A 17,397-nucleotide genomic window follows, 5' to 3' on the forward strand; every position below is an offset into this window, starting at 1 on the left:
CACACACTCTCCGTCACAAGGGATTCAGGACACTGTCACTGCACCTTTTAATCTGAGAGACATGAAAGACAGATGAGAGTGACAGGAGACTTGCCAAGACAAACACAGAAAGAAAAAGGGGAATAGTCTTTGGGAAAAGATGCTGCTCAATCATAAGGATAGGCACACAAACACACACAATTCCTGGAATAGAAATGGGGGAGGGAGGAATTTATGCTATGGAAAAGAAAAAGAAAACTTTAGACTCAATGCCTTTCTCTCCTTCAATGTGTGTGTGTGTGTGTGTGTGTGTGTGAGTGAGTGTGGTTTTGCTCTATAGCCCCTAAGGGAGGGCGAGAAGGAGAGAGGTGGGGGGCAGGAAACGGTGGCGTCTGGAATTGATTTGAGGCTAAAGGAAAAATAAAATACTTCAGATTCTTAAAGGCTCGGGGAGCAGGGACAGACGACCACAGAGAAATGAAGAAAGGTAGGAGGGAGAGAGACAGAGAGGCCACATAACCACAAGAAGAAAAAGAATATAAAGCGAACGTAAAGAAGGATTTATATTTCTGCCATAAAGCCTGTGAGGTCGCCATAAGTACACCATGGCTGGATCTTATGTGCACCTCTCTCTCCAAAACAAAAATATAGGCTGCATGGTGAGAAATGTGATTCTGTAGCTTGGGCCTAAATGCATTTCCTTGTGTCCAGATTGTTGGTAGAGAAAACAACATTTGAGACTGATGATAAGGACAGATGATGGTATATTCAAGGCATGAGAGTGTCCAAAATTAGCAGCAGTGGCAGTCAAAGAATGAAGCCATATGCTGGAATATTAATTATTCACTTTGTTGTAGTTACCGATAAGTAGACACAGCAGCATAATTCAGGTTTATTGTAAAAGTGTAGAAAAACGAGCACAAAAGCAAAAGGGAGATCAAGAAAATAGATACAAAAAATAAACCATATAAAGTTTATTTTTTTAATTATTATGGAGAGCTGGAGTGGAGGGAGGAAGAGGAAAAAAGGGAGTAGTGAGGAGAGTAACTTGAGATGCTGCCGCAGTTGTTTGAGATTCACTTAAAACCTGTTTCACACTACAGCTGTGAAACTGTTTATTTGCTATCCCATTTCAGCAGCAGTGTGTACACATCAGACTTTGCCTGTGATCCCCACACATGTAGGAAATGTTTCTCGGCAAGTGGATCTAAAATAAGCTAAACCTCTGATGCTGCAAAATGGTAAAAAAAAAATAAAAAAAAATAAAAAACCTTACAGGAACTAATGGAATGCACAGAAAGTGCACCAGGCTGTATGGCCATACTGAAATTCATTCACTAGGTACTAAAGAGTCATCTGAAAGTGGTGTAAGAAAGATGAAAAATTAAAACCACTGTTTAATCTCTGAGCCACAACATATGCCTTCAATACTTTCAGTTTCTTTCTAAAAAAGACAAAATATGATTAAAAAAAGACCCCCATCAATCTGATCCAGGTTCTACTAGAGTTTAGCCATAGTGGTTATTTCATTGATTTATTTTTCTGTGTTGATGACCTCCAGAGCTCATTCCTTAGAATTAATCAAAAACAAGTGTGTGTATAGTCATCTGCTGAATGCTATGTGTTGTTGTGCTGCCACATTTCTGCTGTAAAATCACCCTGGCAGACTTTTTAAACGGCACAACATAAGTAATTAAAACGCCCTTCAATCCAACATACTTGATGTGAAAACAGTGACAACTGTGAATCACTATACTGCGCACAACCAGTGAATGCACCATTAACCGATCAGCAGGAAGCCCGTTCATCTTATTAGCAAAGCTCGTTAAACCGACCACAACAATGATGAGCGCTGTTGTGTGTTATTGGCCCCAGTGCAACAGTTGCGCAGCTGCCAAACCGCCACAGATGGAGAAGAAAGAGGCAGGTAAAAATAATTTATGCTGCCTTTAAGCCTACCGCAAACAAGTGAAATTATGAGGAAACAAATAATGGATGATGTTGACAGAGAAATGAAGAGATCAAGTGAAATTGCGCAGCAGTATGGGAACAAGAGGAAGAAAGAGACCAACAGAGAGGGATTTGTGTCCAGCTAGGTTAGCCATGTGTGTTCATGCTTTAGCAAGCTCAGCGAGCCTGTTCCAACATGATGAATAGAGACCAAAGATATTAGAATATGAGACAGAAAGAGAGAGAGAGAGAGAGATATCAAAGAGAGGCTGAGAGGATAGGAGGTGGAAATCCTCTTTTTTCCCATTCTTCCCCATAGAGAAATGAGAGAGTTAATCCTCCAGGGCTTACATTTGTTTTTTCGCTCTCTATCTCTCTGTATTTCAGTATCTCTGCCTTCTGACATTCTCTCTGTTCCCTCCTGATCTTGGCTCTTCCTCCCTCTCATTCTGTCTTTGTGTTTTTCTGCTCTCATTCTGCTGTTAACCATCATCCATCCTGCATCTCCTCTTCCTCCACTCCATGTCCTTCTCTTGTTGAATTCCCTCCGTCCCTGAATCCCCATCTTTCCCTCTCTCTCCCCTCCATCCCTCTGATTCCTTGCAGGGTTTATGGGTTTATGATGCACGGTAATCTCACCGCAAACACATTTATCTGCTCATTCTTTCTCTTCCCCTTCTCTCTCCTTTTTTTCCTCTTCTTGTTGCTCAGCAGGGCTGTGAGCTGTGTTGATCATGCTTATAGGATATTTACATTTGATTTGTGCCCATGAAACAGAGTGAGATGTATAGACGGGGGAAGGGGGAAGAACAGCACAAAACGGAAGTAACGAAATGCAGAACAGAAGAGAATAACGAAGAGGCAAACAAGATGAATGAGAGCAGTGAATCCAGATTCAGAGCACAACAGCACAGATAAAGGCCAACACAGAGCAGAGCAGAATTAAAATGAAATCCTTCTAAGGCCTACGTGCAGGGAGAAGGGAAAACATTTGATCTTTGAGAAAAATATCCATCCATCCATGTGTCATGGTTTATCTATGTTTAAAAATCAATCCAAACACATTAAATTTGGGTCACCAACTATTGTCTTCATAGTTCCAGTGGAAATCCAGTGCAGGTGGCTTCGTGACGGTAGGCTCGGTTGATCAAGCCAAGCCTCTAATCTCATATTGGAGGATAACTCCATATCTTGCATCCTTTCAGCCCCCCAAAAAGCAATTTCCCTCCATTCTGAAATGTCATTTTCTCCTGATAGTAGATCCCTTAAGCTTCCAAATTAAACAATGTCACCTGATCTCATCAGTCGGTGTTCCCAAAGCTCTGATGATTGCATCATCACCTGTGTAGCTGTTTTATAAGTTAACATCCAGGACAAAATTCTTCCACAAAATCCAGCTACAACAGAGGAGACGTCGTAGCTCCGCTCTATTAACCAAACCAAACTTTGGAGTCAGGGGTTTTTTCACTTCTTTGCCCGTAGGAAGTGAGAAAGTTTAAGAAATATGAATTATATCTTCAACAGTTTATCACTCAGAGACGGCCGGATTACCACATCATGTGTTACTTTTCTTATTTTTTTTGTTTTATACATAAATGTGAGTGTTTACCAGCATGGCATTTCCGGTAGTGAAATCTTTTAGCTGCTGTTTGATTTTGCCAATCTCTAAAAGTGCTCAAGGGCACAAAAAGGCAGAAAAATGTCACTGACATTCAATTCTAAGTTTTAATTTAATGTCAGAGTTAGCTGAGAAGGAGGATTTCAAATTGCTCTATTTAATGAAATGGGGCTGCAATTATTCAGTTTTGTAAGTGTGCCAATCCTCACAATAGTTTCAATAGTGCTCACTTAAGGACTACAGCACCATTCAGAATAAAAAAAGAAAACTTTTACTTATCTTATGTGCAGCCCAAAATGATCTAAAGCTGCGTGTCTCCAAACCGTCTGCAGTAATGTACCTCATACTCATTTTTAAACATTAAGCTGATGCTCCTTTTCAGAACGGTGAAAGGCTGAGTGCAAGAGCAGAGTAACCAGTGTAAGCTTAAACCAGCACATTGAAAATATTACAAAAGACATCTAAAGAAGCTTCAAAGCCGCAGTCGGTGTCCAGGCAGCATTTGTAGTGACATACGTCCATTACCCTCGAATGATCCGAGAGAAGTGAAGGCAGCAGGAAGGCTCCATCAAAGGCCTGATGTTTCAGAGACGCCTGATACGAAGCCTCTTGCCATTTTCTGGTGATTCATCCACCCATCTGCCATCATCACCAACAGCTGAGCCTGTCCACAGCTTAAAATCAGCCTTTTTGTCACACAGTCAACAGGTAATAATAAGCCTGCAGAGCTGATTAATCACACTGCAGCCCCACAACAGCCACAACAGGGGCAGGAATCACAGACAAGGCTATCGCAATGCAGCACTTTTGTATGATTTCTCGATACACTGCAATATAAACTAACAATAAACAATGGTACAGCACGTGTCTTAAGAAAAAAACACATCCCTAAAAAGCCAATCACCCTGACTGTCCCATGTAAAATAGCCATAAACTGACTGAAGTGCCAGAACTGTTCCTGGGGTTAATATGTTTAAAGGGAGGATACAGTTATGCCGAGTCGATAGAGTGTCACCTTAAACAAATGTTAGCCCATGTCAGATTTTACATGCTAGTAGACCATTATTGTGAAAATACAAGTGGTACATGGCCTTTATGTGCCCTAGAGTTGGACTCTTCTCAAGCCACAACATTCTGGGCTTGGAGAAGTCACCTGACCTCATGCTAAACACACTAACATAGCTTATTTAACCCTCTTTAACCCTAACGTGGTTTAGAACGATTGCATGTTTTAAAAAAATATATATAAATATTTGGTGCCAGTGTATTGATAACATATTGCAAAATTAATAAATCCAATAAATTCCTGTATCAATAATCTTTCCCAACCCTGATCCACAAATTAACGAGCAAAAAATAAATAAACTAAAGGTTCTGACATTCTTGTTAGACAGTGGATGGGAATGGGATAAACTATGTCATGGAAAACAGGCAAAATCTGAGTTAAAAACAGACCAATCATAACCAAGCAGAGGGTCAAGGTATTTTTTCAAATTGTTTAATATATTGCCTGCCTTTGAACTTCTGACGTGTACATTTATTTACTGCCAGCTTCCAGGAGAAACAACCTTGAGTCAGTCAACAAACTCAGAAAGGTTGTTTGGGGTTTGCTTCAGACTACTTCCTGGCATCTCAGACTGTCACTGTTGCAGCTCAGTGGACCTCTGGATTAATTGAATCACATGGCGGCTGTTTGTGTTTGTGTGAGTGGGTGGGAAAGGGCAGTGTCTTTAAAAGTCTCTGCAGGTCTTCCAGAGTATTTTATTGATGTGTGCTTTTTTATATCTAGCTCTCAATCAGTCAGACTGCTGGGTAATCAATACTCGTAGAGGGCATTAAAACTCACTCGGTGTGTGTTTGTGTAAATCCCTGGAAAGGGAATCTTCTTCTCCCTAATTCCTGCTCCTTATCTATCCTCCCAGACACCCATCAGTGTCACATTTTAAAGATATATGAGCCTGATAGTTAACGAGTTTTAACAGCATTTTCCTACTCTACTTAACACTCTCGAGGAAGGCTTATTGGCACCGCGTTGCATCCTACGCTGACTTTATGTGTTAATATACACTTTAATATGCACTTTGCATTTTCTGCTTGTTGTGTAAACAATCACTGCTGTACCCAAGTTTGTCATGTTTTGCAAATGTCAGACATTTTTCTGTGTATTGTGGAAATAATTTCTAACTGCCAGTGTGACATTAAACAGAGCTTGAACTTTAACGGGTTCCTATTGAAGACGATATGTAAAGACTTTCATTTAGAAACACATCTATCCATGACATCCAGTTGTCTGCCATCAAAGCTGGTAAATCATGTTTTTCTTATCCTGATGTGGCCACATGATCAATCACAACCACTGCCAGATTCCACTGTACTCCACACTTGGAACAAGTCTCAACAACTGCACAAGCAGTAAGGCACAAATGCTGAGAGGAGCAGTTGTGACCTGATTGACCCACTTTTTGATGCACAAGTGTCCTATACACAGCAGATCAGATCATTAGCAGATCAGAAACGAGCCTTTTTGAGTTGGCTGTTTGATGTTTGTTGGTATAAAACCTTTGGCAGAAGCATACTGTAATTTCAGGGGAATTTTCACTTCAAAATCTAATTTTGGAATAGTTACACTGCAGCTACCCTTAATCTGCAATGATGCTGCTGTAAGCATTACATTTGCTGTAGTTAATGCATGCAAAATCAGCAGGCAAGTCAAATAAATGTACTGGATACCTGATGTGCATGCAAACAGAGCCAGTAATGTAGCAGCTTCTGGTCTGAAATTAACTTCCATCTCAGAGAAATGTGAAGTAATTTCTAACATTTGGCCATAACTGCGGTGATGACCAGTATTAAAACACTGCACCTGGAGTTGGTGTGTTAAGGACTGTGCAGCCACTGTTTGCAGCTCTGCCACCAGTCAAGATTAATTCTACCAAGCCTCGAGCCTTTGGCTGAGGCAAAGATCTGTGGTTTTATCTGCCCGTAAGCTGAAATAGAGAGTAATTTAGAAACTACCTCCCATATCATGAGAACAAAACAAGCGAAGAAAGAGAATGGATGCTTGTCCTAATATCCTCCTGCTGTCTCTCTGTGTGAAACTGCTATAGACTGAAATAACCGTAGCCCGGGGCTGCAACATGCATGCACGTTCAGCCACATAAACACACTCAAAACAATAAATCAGTTGCTTTCTTTTAGCAGCCAAAAGGAGCAGGAGCTAATCTGAGAGAGAGAGAGAGAGAGAGGTAGAGATACAGAGAGAATAAAAAGAAAGAGAAGGAGAGAGGCATGATGTGACCTGACACTGGCTCAGATAAGTACTTTTGTTCCTTCCCTATCTCTTTTTCTTCAAATCCAAGACACACACACACACATACACAGACACTCTTTGTCAGTTTGCCTGCCGCCGACTTGTCACCGTGACAGAAGAGGTCATCTGGATGAATGCCTCCTATTATGGGATGTGTGCTCGGATCCCAGTATGGAGGTCAAAAGGTTAAACATCCAATCAGCATGTGGCATATACTAAACCCTTTGAAACCAAGAATCATAATAAGTTAGAGGCAGAATCAATAGATGGCAATGAGGACACATTTCATACGCAGCCACAAAGAGTAATCCAGGCAAAACCAGATGGAGGACGAGCTTAAGTCCTCTTTTATGTCCAACTGATATGAGTTTTTAAAGGACAACGTTAAGCCCCTAATAACTGATACTTAGCCCGTATTCCATATCTATGAATTTCCCCATTCTTTTCACTTAATGTTGTCAGTGTTTCCAATGTCAGGCATGGAGTGATCACAGAACATTATCTATATAGAAATGCTACAAGAGGAACAATGTCTTTGCATACAGTGAATCATTGGTATTTTAAATTAGTATTAGTATCCTTAATCATAATATTCAGTGTGATAATCTACCTGTCTGTTGTCTTCCACACCCATCACTTCTCTCAGACTTAAAATATTCACAGATTTGTTTTTTCCTGTGGTTGCTGTCTGACCTATTGTCTCTGAGTCTTTCTACCTATTTGTCTTTTTCCAGTTTCCAGCCCGCAGTTGGAGGATTAGAATATGCTGTTCTGAAATCGGCTCGTCAGCCTGCCAGCCACTGATAAGCACACTCAGGATCGATTAGATCTGCCTTTAATCTATTCAACTTTTCCAGGCGAATGAAAAAAATGCTTAGTATGGGAGATGTGAGGTGCACGATACGGTGACTTTGGGAACACGTGCCCAGAGGGCAAATGCATTGTAAGCCGCATTTTCAGGCATGAGATCATATTAAATATGCATTTTTACAAGTCCTCTTTAACAAGCTGCTGTAGGCAAATACAAGCTAAACAATTCAGAATAATTTTCTATTAACCATGAAGGACAGAGATCATTAATGAGAAAGACAGAGGCAAAAACAGGGAAATATACAAAGAAAGAAAGGAAGGGAAAACAACACAAACAAGATTAATTATATAATGAAAGAAAGAAACAAATAAATAAAGAATGAAGGAATTGGAGATAACGCTCTTTGTGTGCTTTCACCCATCACTCTCACTTGCTCTCAATATTTCTGCAAGAGAGGGAGCAAGTTAAACAGAATGCTAAACAGGCAAGTGGGGCCTGATGTGTCGGAGCCAATTCACAAGCCTTTTGATTACACACACACACACACACACACACACACAGAAAGTGAGAACGCACCTTTAGCTCATTACTGGTGTTGGATATGTTGAGTGTTTTCTCCTCTGTACAGCGACACAGATCTGCCTGAAAAAAAGAGGAGAGGGAGAGAAGAAAGTTAGATTAATTACATGAAAGAACTGCCTTTTATTCTTTTTAATGTTCAAAGACATTGTATATACTGTGATTATGATACAATTAGATATGAGTTAATTAATTTGACTTTATTTCTCATTTTGGTTTGCATGTGATTATGCAGCGGATAGAGTAAAAGGAGATTAGTGAGGCTTGTTGGTGTCAGAAGCATTAAAAGTAGAAGAAAAACAGAAAGAAACAAGTTTGTCTTGAGCTTTTTGAGAAAGAGGGTTACTCTAAATAGTCTGTTGGTCAAATTCAAGTATTTGTGACTTCACAAACAAACCTCTTTTAACCTCTAAACGCATGTGAAGCTGTCAGATACTTATTCTAATTCCACTTTTCTTAAGCTCTCAATGGATTTCCAAGTTTTAAAAAGTGTTTCCAAGCCTTTAAATAATCACATCAACAAAGACAGCAGCAGGCTGACAGCAGTCCAGCAGAATTAATTATCTTCAAACTGTATCCATATTGCCCTCCCAAATTCATTGCATCCCACTCTTTCATATCAATACAACTACTGTAGTCATGCATGACTGCAGAGAGTAAAATATAAATAAAATATATTTAATTCATGTGTTGACTTAGCAAGTACTGCTCTAAACTCACTCAGCAGCTTCCTGGACGTACAGTGCAGCAGCCTGCAGCTCCTTTATGCTTGTTAAGACTTTCGCCATACAGCCTGATGTATGAGCACAGAGTTGGAAAGACTGCAGTCTAAACATTTTGTACACAAAAACAAACTCAGAGTTCAGCTTTTGCTGTTGTTGTCCTGACTCATTACAGTTTACATCACTTCCAACAACAAATTAGACAACAACTGAGAATATTTGAAACTTTGAATTTACATACATGTTTATCTGAACTACAAATGTACAAACCAGTGGTTCTGACATGGTTTTCTGTGCTCTGCTTTTCATTTTCATAAGCACACTGCGGGTTCGGGCTTAAAATATAAATGTTGCTATAAATATCAGATGTTGCTATGAGGTTTTACTTTTAGTATTATAGAACAATGCTGGTGTCATGTCATTTTTTTATGAAGTATTATGCAAAAGAGACCGGAATAAATAACTATTTTGTCATTATTAATATGATTTACAGCCCGATTAAAAGGGGAACTCTGCCGATTTTCAACCAGCTTTGTGTCACTGTACATGCTATCAAAGGAACATGTTTTGAGTCATCCAGTATACTTCTGAAGGCAGGTGAACCAGGAGCTTCATGCATTGGCAGCATGGCGAGAGTTCATGTGTATTTACAGCTTGTGATGCATTCACACAGAGCCAGTTGAAAAATTGCAGATTAACCCTTTAATCTTTGCCTCTCAACCACAGTCCAACATTATCGTCCAGAAACTATAAAAATAAAATAAAAATTGTTGCGATGCATGACATATTTCTTTGTTGAGTGGAACAGTCAGTGCTGCCAGGCAGTATTTTTTCATTCTTCTGTGGCAAAAACAATGTTACCAGTTAACTCGGAAACTCGTGGGCTACAAGCAAACTTTCAAAAAAAGGATGACAATTTGAACTCTTTTCCTGTAGTGGTTGTATAACCACAACAGTGGAGTCCAAGACAACGGTCAGACATTTATTCTTTTCTTTCACCTCACCCATTATTTTCATATACCAAAACTTGCATGGCACACAGTTGCACTTTAAACATCAGCAGAGGTAAAGTGTGCTGAAGGACACTTCAACAGGCAACTGAAACCTTTTGTTAATGGGGCTGTGTCTCAAGCCGCACAGCTTCAAAACAAATACTGACAAATCTCATCTTAAAATAACCAGTTACTATTATATAATGGTCACTGTGACTCAATTGATGTTTATACCACAAAAACATGGAACAAAATGTATATTTGATCAGTATGTGTTTAAGACCTTTAGAACAGCACTTGGACTAACTGTAATGTGGTTTTCAAAGTCTGGGTCAAGGCCCGAACATGGGACGCTTAAAGATTAAAATGGGTCATGAATGGTTTTGCGGACATTTGTAATAGAAGCCACTACCTTTATGTTTCCATTGCATTCCCAGTTCACCTGAGGTGTTATCCAGGCAGGGAAATGAACAGGACAGGCTCTCGCCTCCATCATTAACTACCAGTGAGAAGCCCTTGAGCAAGCTACTTAACCCTGGCCTGTCCCGGCGGAGCGGCTCAGGGCTGTGGTGGTGCTGAGTGGTTGTACAGAGCAGCTCCCCTGCGTGGTTGTGTGAAGCAGGTTGTTACTGAAAATGAAAATTTGTTTTTTTGTGCGAACCTTCACCGGGTGAATAAGAGTAAAAAAAACTCCAGAAGAAAGCAGTCTGGCAACACAAGATTTTTCTAAAAGCTCCTCTCCATCTAGTAATTATGTGGGTGTGATGGTGCATGAGTGAAGAGATGGGGGGGAAAAAATGGAGAGGGAGATATTTTATAACGTCGTAATGGCTAAATATCAAAAGGCCAAAAAACTGCCTTTATCCTCTGTGCCACATTTCTTTTATCAACGTCTTTATAAATGTGCAGTGAGAGATCACACAGCTCTGAGCACCAAGACTGCAATAATTAACCTCGCCTCCAATTTTAGCAGGAACTAAAGATCAGCACTCGTAGCTTTAGTGGAAAAGACTGTTGTAAGCAATGTCGAGGCTGTTTTATATGTTTTATCAGAGCAACAACCAGAATAGATTGACAATTTTTATGTTTTTACAAATACAAATACTAAGATGTTTAACACTTCTATACATGAGACATTCAGACATTACCTCATTGTCTTTAAAAGTGCTGCTTTCATTCCCAAGCAGTTTACTTTATTATTCCAAATATACACATGGTGAATATTTCATCTGATGTGTTTAAATAATTTAAACTCAATTCTGATTCCCAAGACATAAAAGAAACAGAATATGTATATATTTAATTAAAAACTGTACTAAGACAGTACATGTTATTTTCAAACTGATTTTCCTTTTATTGCATTTTGTAAATATAAACTTGTGGATTCCGAATTGGATGCACTCTGTTTGTATTCACGATTTACACAGTATCCCAACTTTTTTGCAATTATGTTTGTAGATGCATTTAATTTAGTTCTATGCAAACACGTTTCTGCTCAATAACTTTGTCAAGCACTTAAAGAATCAAGAAGAAGCTACTGCTGTAAATAAAGATGTGTTTTTGGAGAGCACAGGATATTGTGTTTCACTCATTGTTCCCTTAAGTAGGAATTAAATGAATTGCATTAAATGAAAGTGACAGCTGGAGTGAATTTACAGCACCACCATTCACATCATCATCATAACTGAAAGCTCTGCAAACTCCATCATCATCAGCAGAAATGGTCTAAAATATTGATAAAACCTTTGCTTTATTGTATGAAATAACTGTCTTTAAATGTTCAGTCCAAATGTGGTGACATTCTGATCATTATTTCCACAGATACATGTGATAGGACAGATGCTGTCCCTTTTTCTGGTTTGTTGAAGGAATCCAATACACATATTTTTTATACAACCATCCATTTTAAAAAACTGGACATGTTAAAGTTATGTAAAAACATGGTTTTGTTTCATTTGACCTTGGGCATATCACAACTTTTAGAGGCCTTACTTCCTCAGCTATTATACCAAATCATTATCATTCAGTGTGCCAGGTAATATCCCTCCTAAATAACACCAACCACCGTCATGATATCACCATTATCATGCAGCAGATCGGCCTACTTTGTATGCAGAGAACACTGACTCATTTCACCTTGTTAAAGTAGAAGAAATGGATTTTTATCCCAGTATCTGTAGCAACACGTGCTGACACAGCATACAGAGCTAATAGCAACAGTGTGCTGCGCTGTCCGTAACTGCACCGCAGATGTTTTCAAAATGAGCCATGCTTTTTGAAGCCCTGCACTAATCATCATTGTGTGATATGAGCGATGTCGCTGTGGAATTATACCAATCACTATTGTGCTATCGTTATTATCATTCTGAAGCTAAATCTGCCTGCTTTGTATGCGGAGACGATTGAGCTCATTCCAACCAGAAAATGACAGCTCGTTATATGAAGGAAAATGGATTTCGCCATGTTGCGGTGTTGCAAGGGACCCTCAGACAATACTGTCAATACGATAAAGCACTGTCTGAATTGGTTCTTGTCTGAAATGTGCAATGCATGAGTAAAGGCTTATTGATTGGTCGTCCACTCCCAACAACTCTGTTGCATACACGTTTTGCTACATGCACACAGGCTTCCAGAAAGTGATAATATTTAGTATTGATTTATTTTGATGAATTGCATTCATATCTGAAGAGTGATTTTCCTCAGGATAAATATATTGAAAGCCTACGAATCTTGTATCTTTCTCTGGCAATAAATAACAATCAACATGAAAACATTTGAAAGTTGTTGTGATGTACGACTGCAGTCTAACGGGGCTCTGGTGTACAGGTTGATGTTGTGTGCATCCTTTATAGCGTGTCAGACTGTTCTCATATGGATCTGTACATTAAAAGCAATGCAGATGCAGCTATAGTCTTTTCTCTTGCACTTCACACTTCAAACATTCAGTGGCAAACAGCAGCACTTAGCGCTCACCTTGTGGTACGATCTGTTCTCTTCTGTTCAACAAAAGACTAAAAGCAGGTATGAAATGAAATTGGCTGCAGAGGCCAGGAACAAGGTCGTTTAAGGATACAAACTGCCATCATCTCTCAGCTTAGCTACCCATCACTGCAGGAAAAAATCTGATTTTGATTTTATTTTTGGCCCAGTCTGCAAATTTTGTAGGCACGCCGACCTGCTCACAGACAAACACACACAATATTTGCACACACATTTCATGTACACATGCAAATAGACAGCTTGAAATGCAGCCATTAGTGTTGCGTCTGTCATTAGCTAAAAGGCCTGAAGCTGGAGTGCGACCAGAATAATTATTCTGATTATAGTTCTCTAGCTGAGCTCTATCCAAACACATTACACTCTCTCGGATTAAAATCTGGTGTTTCATCTAGTTGCTAAATCAGGATGCTGGGATTTATTCCATGATAGCGGCCAATTGGAATCCCAACATTGCCACTAAAGCTGGAGAAAAGCCTAATTTTATGCAGGCCTATAAAGGCAAACGGCAATTTCTAATAGTTTGTCCGGAGCCTGGAGATAAAGTTTGAAGCCATTTTGTTTTACTTTCACACAGTTACAGCTCTCCAGCTTTATAGGGCAGTAAAACAGTTGACCTTTACTTGGAGAAAGTTGCTGCATCTGAGGGCCCTGAAGTCATTCCTGACCCACAGTTTAAGAAGCATTTTGACCTCTGCAGAGCTTCTTGACAATAATGGATGGTTATTGGGAAGTACTCCATTCGGGACTGTCCTGAAAAATTCCTTTCCAGCACTAATTGAACACAGCAGTTGAATATGCATAAGTTGAAAATGATCCTTTTAAAGCAAGAAAAGCTTCTTTTTGGTGACTTGCTGTAAAGCCATGTTGTACAAAAATCTAATTTATAAATCGTATGCTTTATAGCAAGCAGCTTAAAAAACCCATATGTAATCATGATATCTCACGTCACTGAATGGGTGTTTATGTAAGAAAGTGATTATATGCTTGAGTGTGAGAGGGAATATCAGCTTGTAACCGAGCATGTGTTCATGAGTTTGATGCTCGCAGTACGACTGCGGTGAAATGATGCAAGCAGAATGTGATAGCGGCTTTGAGGATCAGCACAGTGGGCGCAGCTGGCAGCCGCACACACATACACACACTCACACACAGACAAACACACACATATTGGCTGGCAGGGACTGGTGGATCCCAGCTGTGTCAGTATTATTCATGCGCCAGTATGCATTCACAGGTGCATGGGCACATAGACAAACACACACAGGCACATATCATTGTATGAGTGTATACAAGCTGCTGAAGTGTTACCATGTACTGGTCCGTGCACATGCGCACCTGCACTCACACCTTGCTTAAACTTCCCTGCATGACTTCCATGCTCAGTCACATTGGCAAGCAACGTGGAAAAAAGTGGCAACTTCAGCACGAGCCAAGCAACGGGTCAGCAATTTATGAGACCTGTCTAAATTTGGAACCACCCTGTAAAATCACTGTATGTGACTCTTCTTTATATACACTCTTAACTTATTTTTGGTGCACATTTCCTTTCATATATTTTATCTTGAGGCAAGCATCCTCCTCCTCCTCCCCCTCCTCCTCCTCCTCCTCCTCCTCCTCCTCCTCTTCCTCTCACCTCCTTTCTGACTCATTGCTGAGTCTAAAATAAAATGCTACACAGGAGATGCAGGTGCAAGTGGCGGGCAGTTATTTTAAAGGGGATTGGCTGGTATCTATAGGCCTGTATTTTATCTTTGAGCTCAGACGTCCTGCTCCCACAATAGTGCTACTCCTACAACACTTGCTCTAGACGGCCGAGTATTTTTCCACTTCCTCATCTGAAAATATAAGCCAAGCTTCTGTCAGATGCTCTGAAATAGCTCTATGTTGTTAGATAAGCCTGAAAGATAGAAGTCAGTATGATTTTTTTTCTTCATCTCAAGTGGCAAGCAATAACTTTTGGTCTACCCTTGAATACTGTAGTTTTCAGTTACTTTATTATATTGAAATATACCAACTTAAAAGCAAAGAAAAACTAATAACTGTGTGTAGAAGTGTGAATATTATCATTGCTGTATCTTTTATTGTTTTGGGGAATCTCCTGTTATTGAAATCAACCTCTGATTGGTGGATAAGTCAGAAACACAGCCTCTGATTGGTTGACAGGCTAGCCGTGGCCGGCAGGGATGGAGGTATTTGCGGTCAACTGAAGAATCACAGGGCAATGTTGCAGACAATATTCAATGCTTTATTATCATTTTTATTATGATTATCATTATTTTGGAATTGTTATTGTTAGAGTTGAATAAACCATTGCGTCTTTAGGGAACAAATAAAAAAAATGCTTGTTGTGTCCAACCAACAGGCTAAATCTCAGATATTCAACTTTCAATGAGATGAGAAGGTGGAACATGTTTGCTTGATAAATATTTCCTTGACTGTCAGTATTGTTGTCTGCTGATGACCTTATCGATCAACAGACAACTAATCAATCAATCTACTAATTGTAAGCACTAAATTATGATGTCAGGAAATAGAAAAACACGTCGGAGCACATAGAATTAAACTGATATTTAAATGCATGAAAAGTTTAAGCGTTGAAGTAAGCAGCAGTCACTTGAAAGCACTCTGCACTTTTGCTAAATCTGCAGAATGTGTGAAGAGCAGGCATGGGTGTAAGGTCACCGGCAGACATATTGATGCTGTATGACTTTTTAAAGTTTGATTTGGAAAGCCATGACAGGAGTTTATTCTACTATACCCCCTTCCTTCACAGCCACTAATGATCCTTAATGCAAGAATAAATTGAACAAACCTTTAGGTATGCTGCAGTGTATTATTAGCATATGTTGCCTTTGAAGTCTGCTAATCCCTATAGCTCTGTCAAAATGTGCTGCTCTACCAGTGAGGCTACACAAGCTCAGCTATTTCTTATTGTGTCTTAGTGACATTGCAAGCTGATAATGTGTCATTGGAAGTCTAGCAGGATAATAGTGAGATCTGATTTTACTGTCTAGACTCAACAATTATATCTTAAATCCATGGGACATCCATGGGGATTACTTGAAACAAACACACTGTAGATGAGCAATTTGGCTGAAATCTGTGAGCCATCAGTATTGTCCTCTGGTGATGCTATTGTAAATTGCAGCTCATTATATTTCCCACATTGATTTCTTCTTAATTTGGTCCTATCCTTGGAGAAGTTGCTCATTTACAAAAAGCTGCCTTTGTTTTTGTAAACTCTTAAGACTTCACCCTCAGTGAAGCCGCAGACCTGTTTGTTGCTTTCAGGTGAGAAGCTTTTATTAGCCCTTTGGAGGTTCTTATCTGCACACTCATTTGCATCTTGTATATTCATTCTGTGTTCACTTTTGATTTTATCAGTGATTTCTCCTTTCGCTTGTTTATCACTGCACAAATAAAATAAACAAACTTAAAAAATCTCATTTTAGAATACAAAGAAAACTAATTTTAAGGATGCAGTGCAAAGCTTGCCAAAAAAGCACATGTTGTAACCTAATTTGGAGTGAGAGGATATGAAAATGAAGGGCGATGCATGAAAAACTGGAACAGCAGATTTTCATTTGCTAGGATTGTTTCTGATGAACCTCAGGCTTCTTTCTTTTACATTGCTGGTGCTGTAGCCTGCTGCATGTGGACTTCAGAGCATCAACTCTGCATCCTGTGCCACCATTTGCCTCTACAGTAATGCTTCACTTGGTGTACAACAACAAGAGGAGTAGAAAAGGGGTCAGCAATAGAAATTCTGTGTGCCATTGGTGAATGCTGATGGAGAGACTTTGAGATTGGAGGGCATTTGAGGAAAAAGAAAATAAAACTGCGACAACTGAAGCTGGGAGACAGACTATTTTCTACACAAACACACACACACACACACACACACACTGCAGGAATAAATACCTGATGTGCACACAAACCCAACAATCACACACACACACACACAACACACATCGTCGTACACTAACATCACAATACATCCAGACAACACACGCAGTAAGTGCTCACACAAACAGATATTGACATCGTGTGTTACTGATGACGTGACCGAGAGAAGAGATATATTCTTGTTGACATGTTGACTTGGACAGACAGAGAAAAACGAGCTAGAGCCATTTAACTGACAGGGTGGGGAGGAGGGATTAAGAGCGAGGAGAGAGATAGATGATGGATAGAGAAGGAGAGAGAGAAGAGGAGGAGGAGGAGGCGAATAAATATGCTTTTTACATATTCAGTTCTGCATCGCTGGGCTGCTTATGTATGTACGTGCACTTTCAGTTATGAGTTGCCTCACTTGTCGATGATTTTCATTTAGATAGTTTGTTATTGTATGACACGCTCTCTTACTCATATAGCAGTTCAGCCAGCACTTCACACATACACACATACACACACACACTCACATGAATATATAATGA

The 17,397-nt window shown here is 39.7% G+C and overlaps 1 protein-coding gene across 1 annotated transcript in view; it reads right to left on the reverse strand.

Moving 5' to 3' along the window:
- The window catches only part of cdh11 (cadherin 11, type 2, OB-cadherin (osteoblast)), an 87,068-nt gene that overhangs the window by 38,993 nt on the left and 30,678 nt on the right, over positions 1-17,397 (reverse strand). The window contains exon 2 of the mRNA XM_059359291.1: positions 8,245-8,310. The gene's annotated coding sequence lies outside the window, so the exon portion shown is untranslated. The remainder of the gene's footprint in view (positions 1-8,244; positions 8,311-17,397) is intronic.

The sequence above is a fragment of the Centropristis striata genome, chromosome 20, assembly GCF_030273125.1.
Source record: "Centropristis striata isolate RG_2023a ecotype Rhode Island chromosome 20, C.striata_1.0, whole genome shotgun sequence".
Lineage (NCBI taxonomy): Eukaryota > Metazoa > Chordata > Actinopteri > Perciformes > Serranidae > Centropristis > Centropristis striata.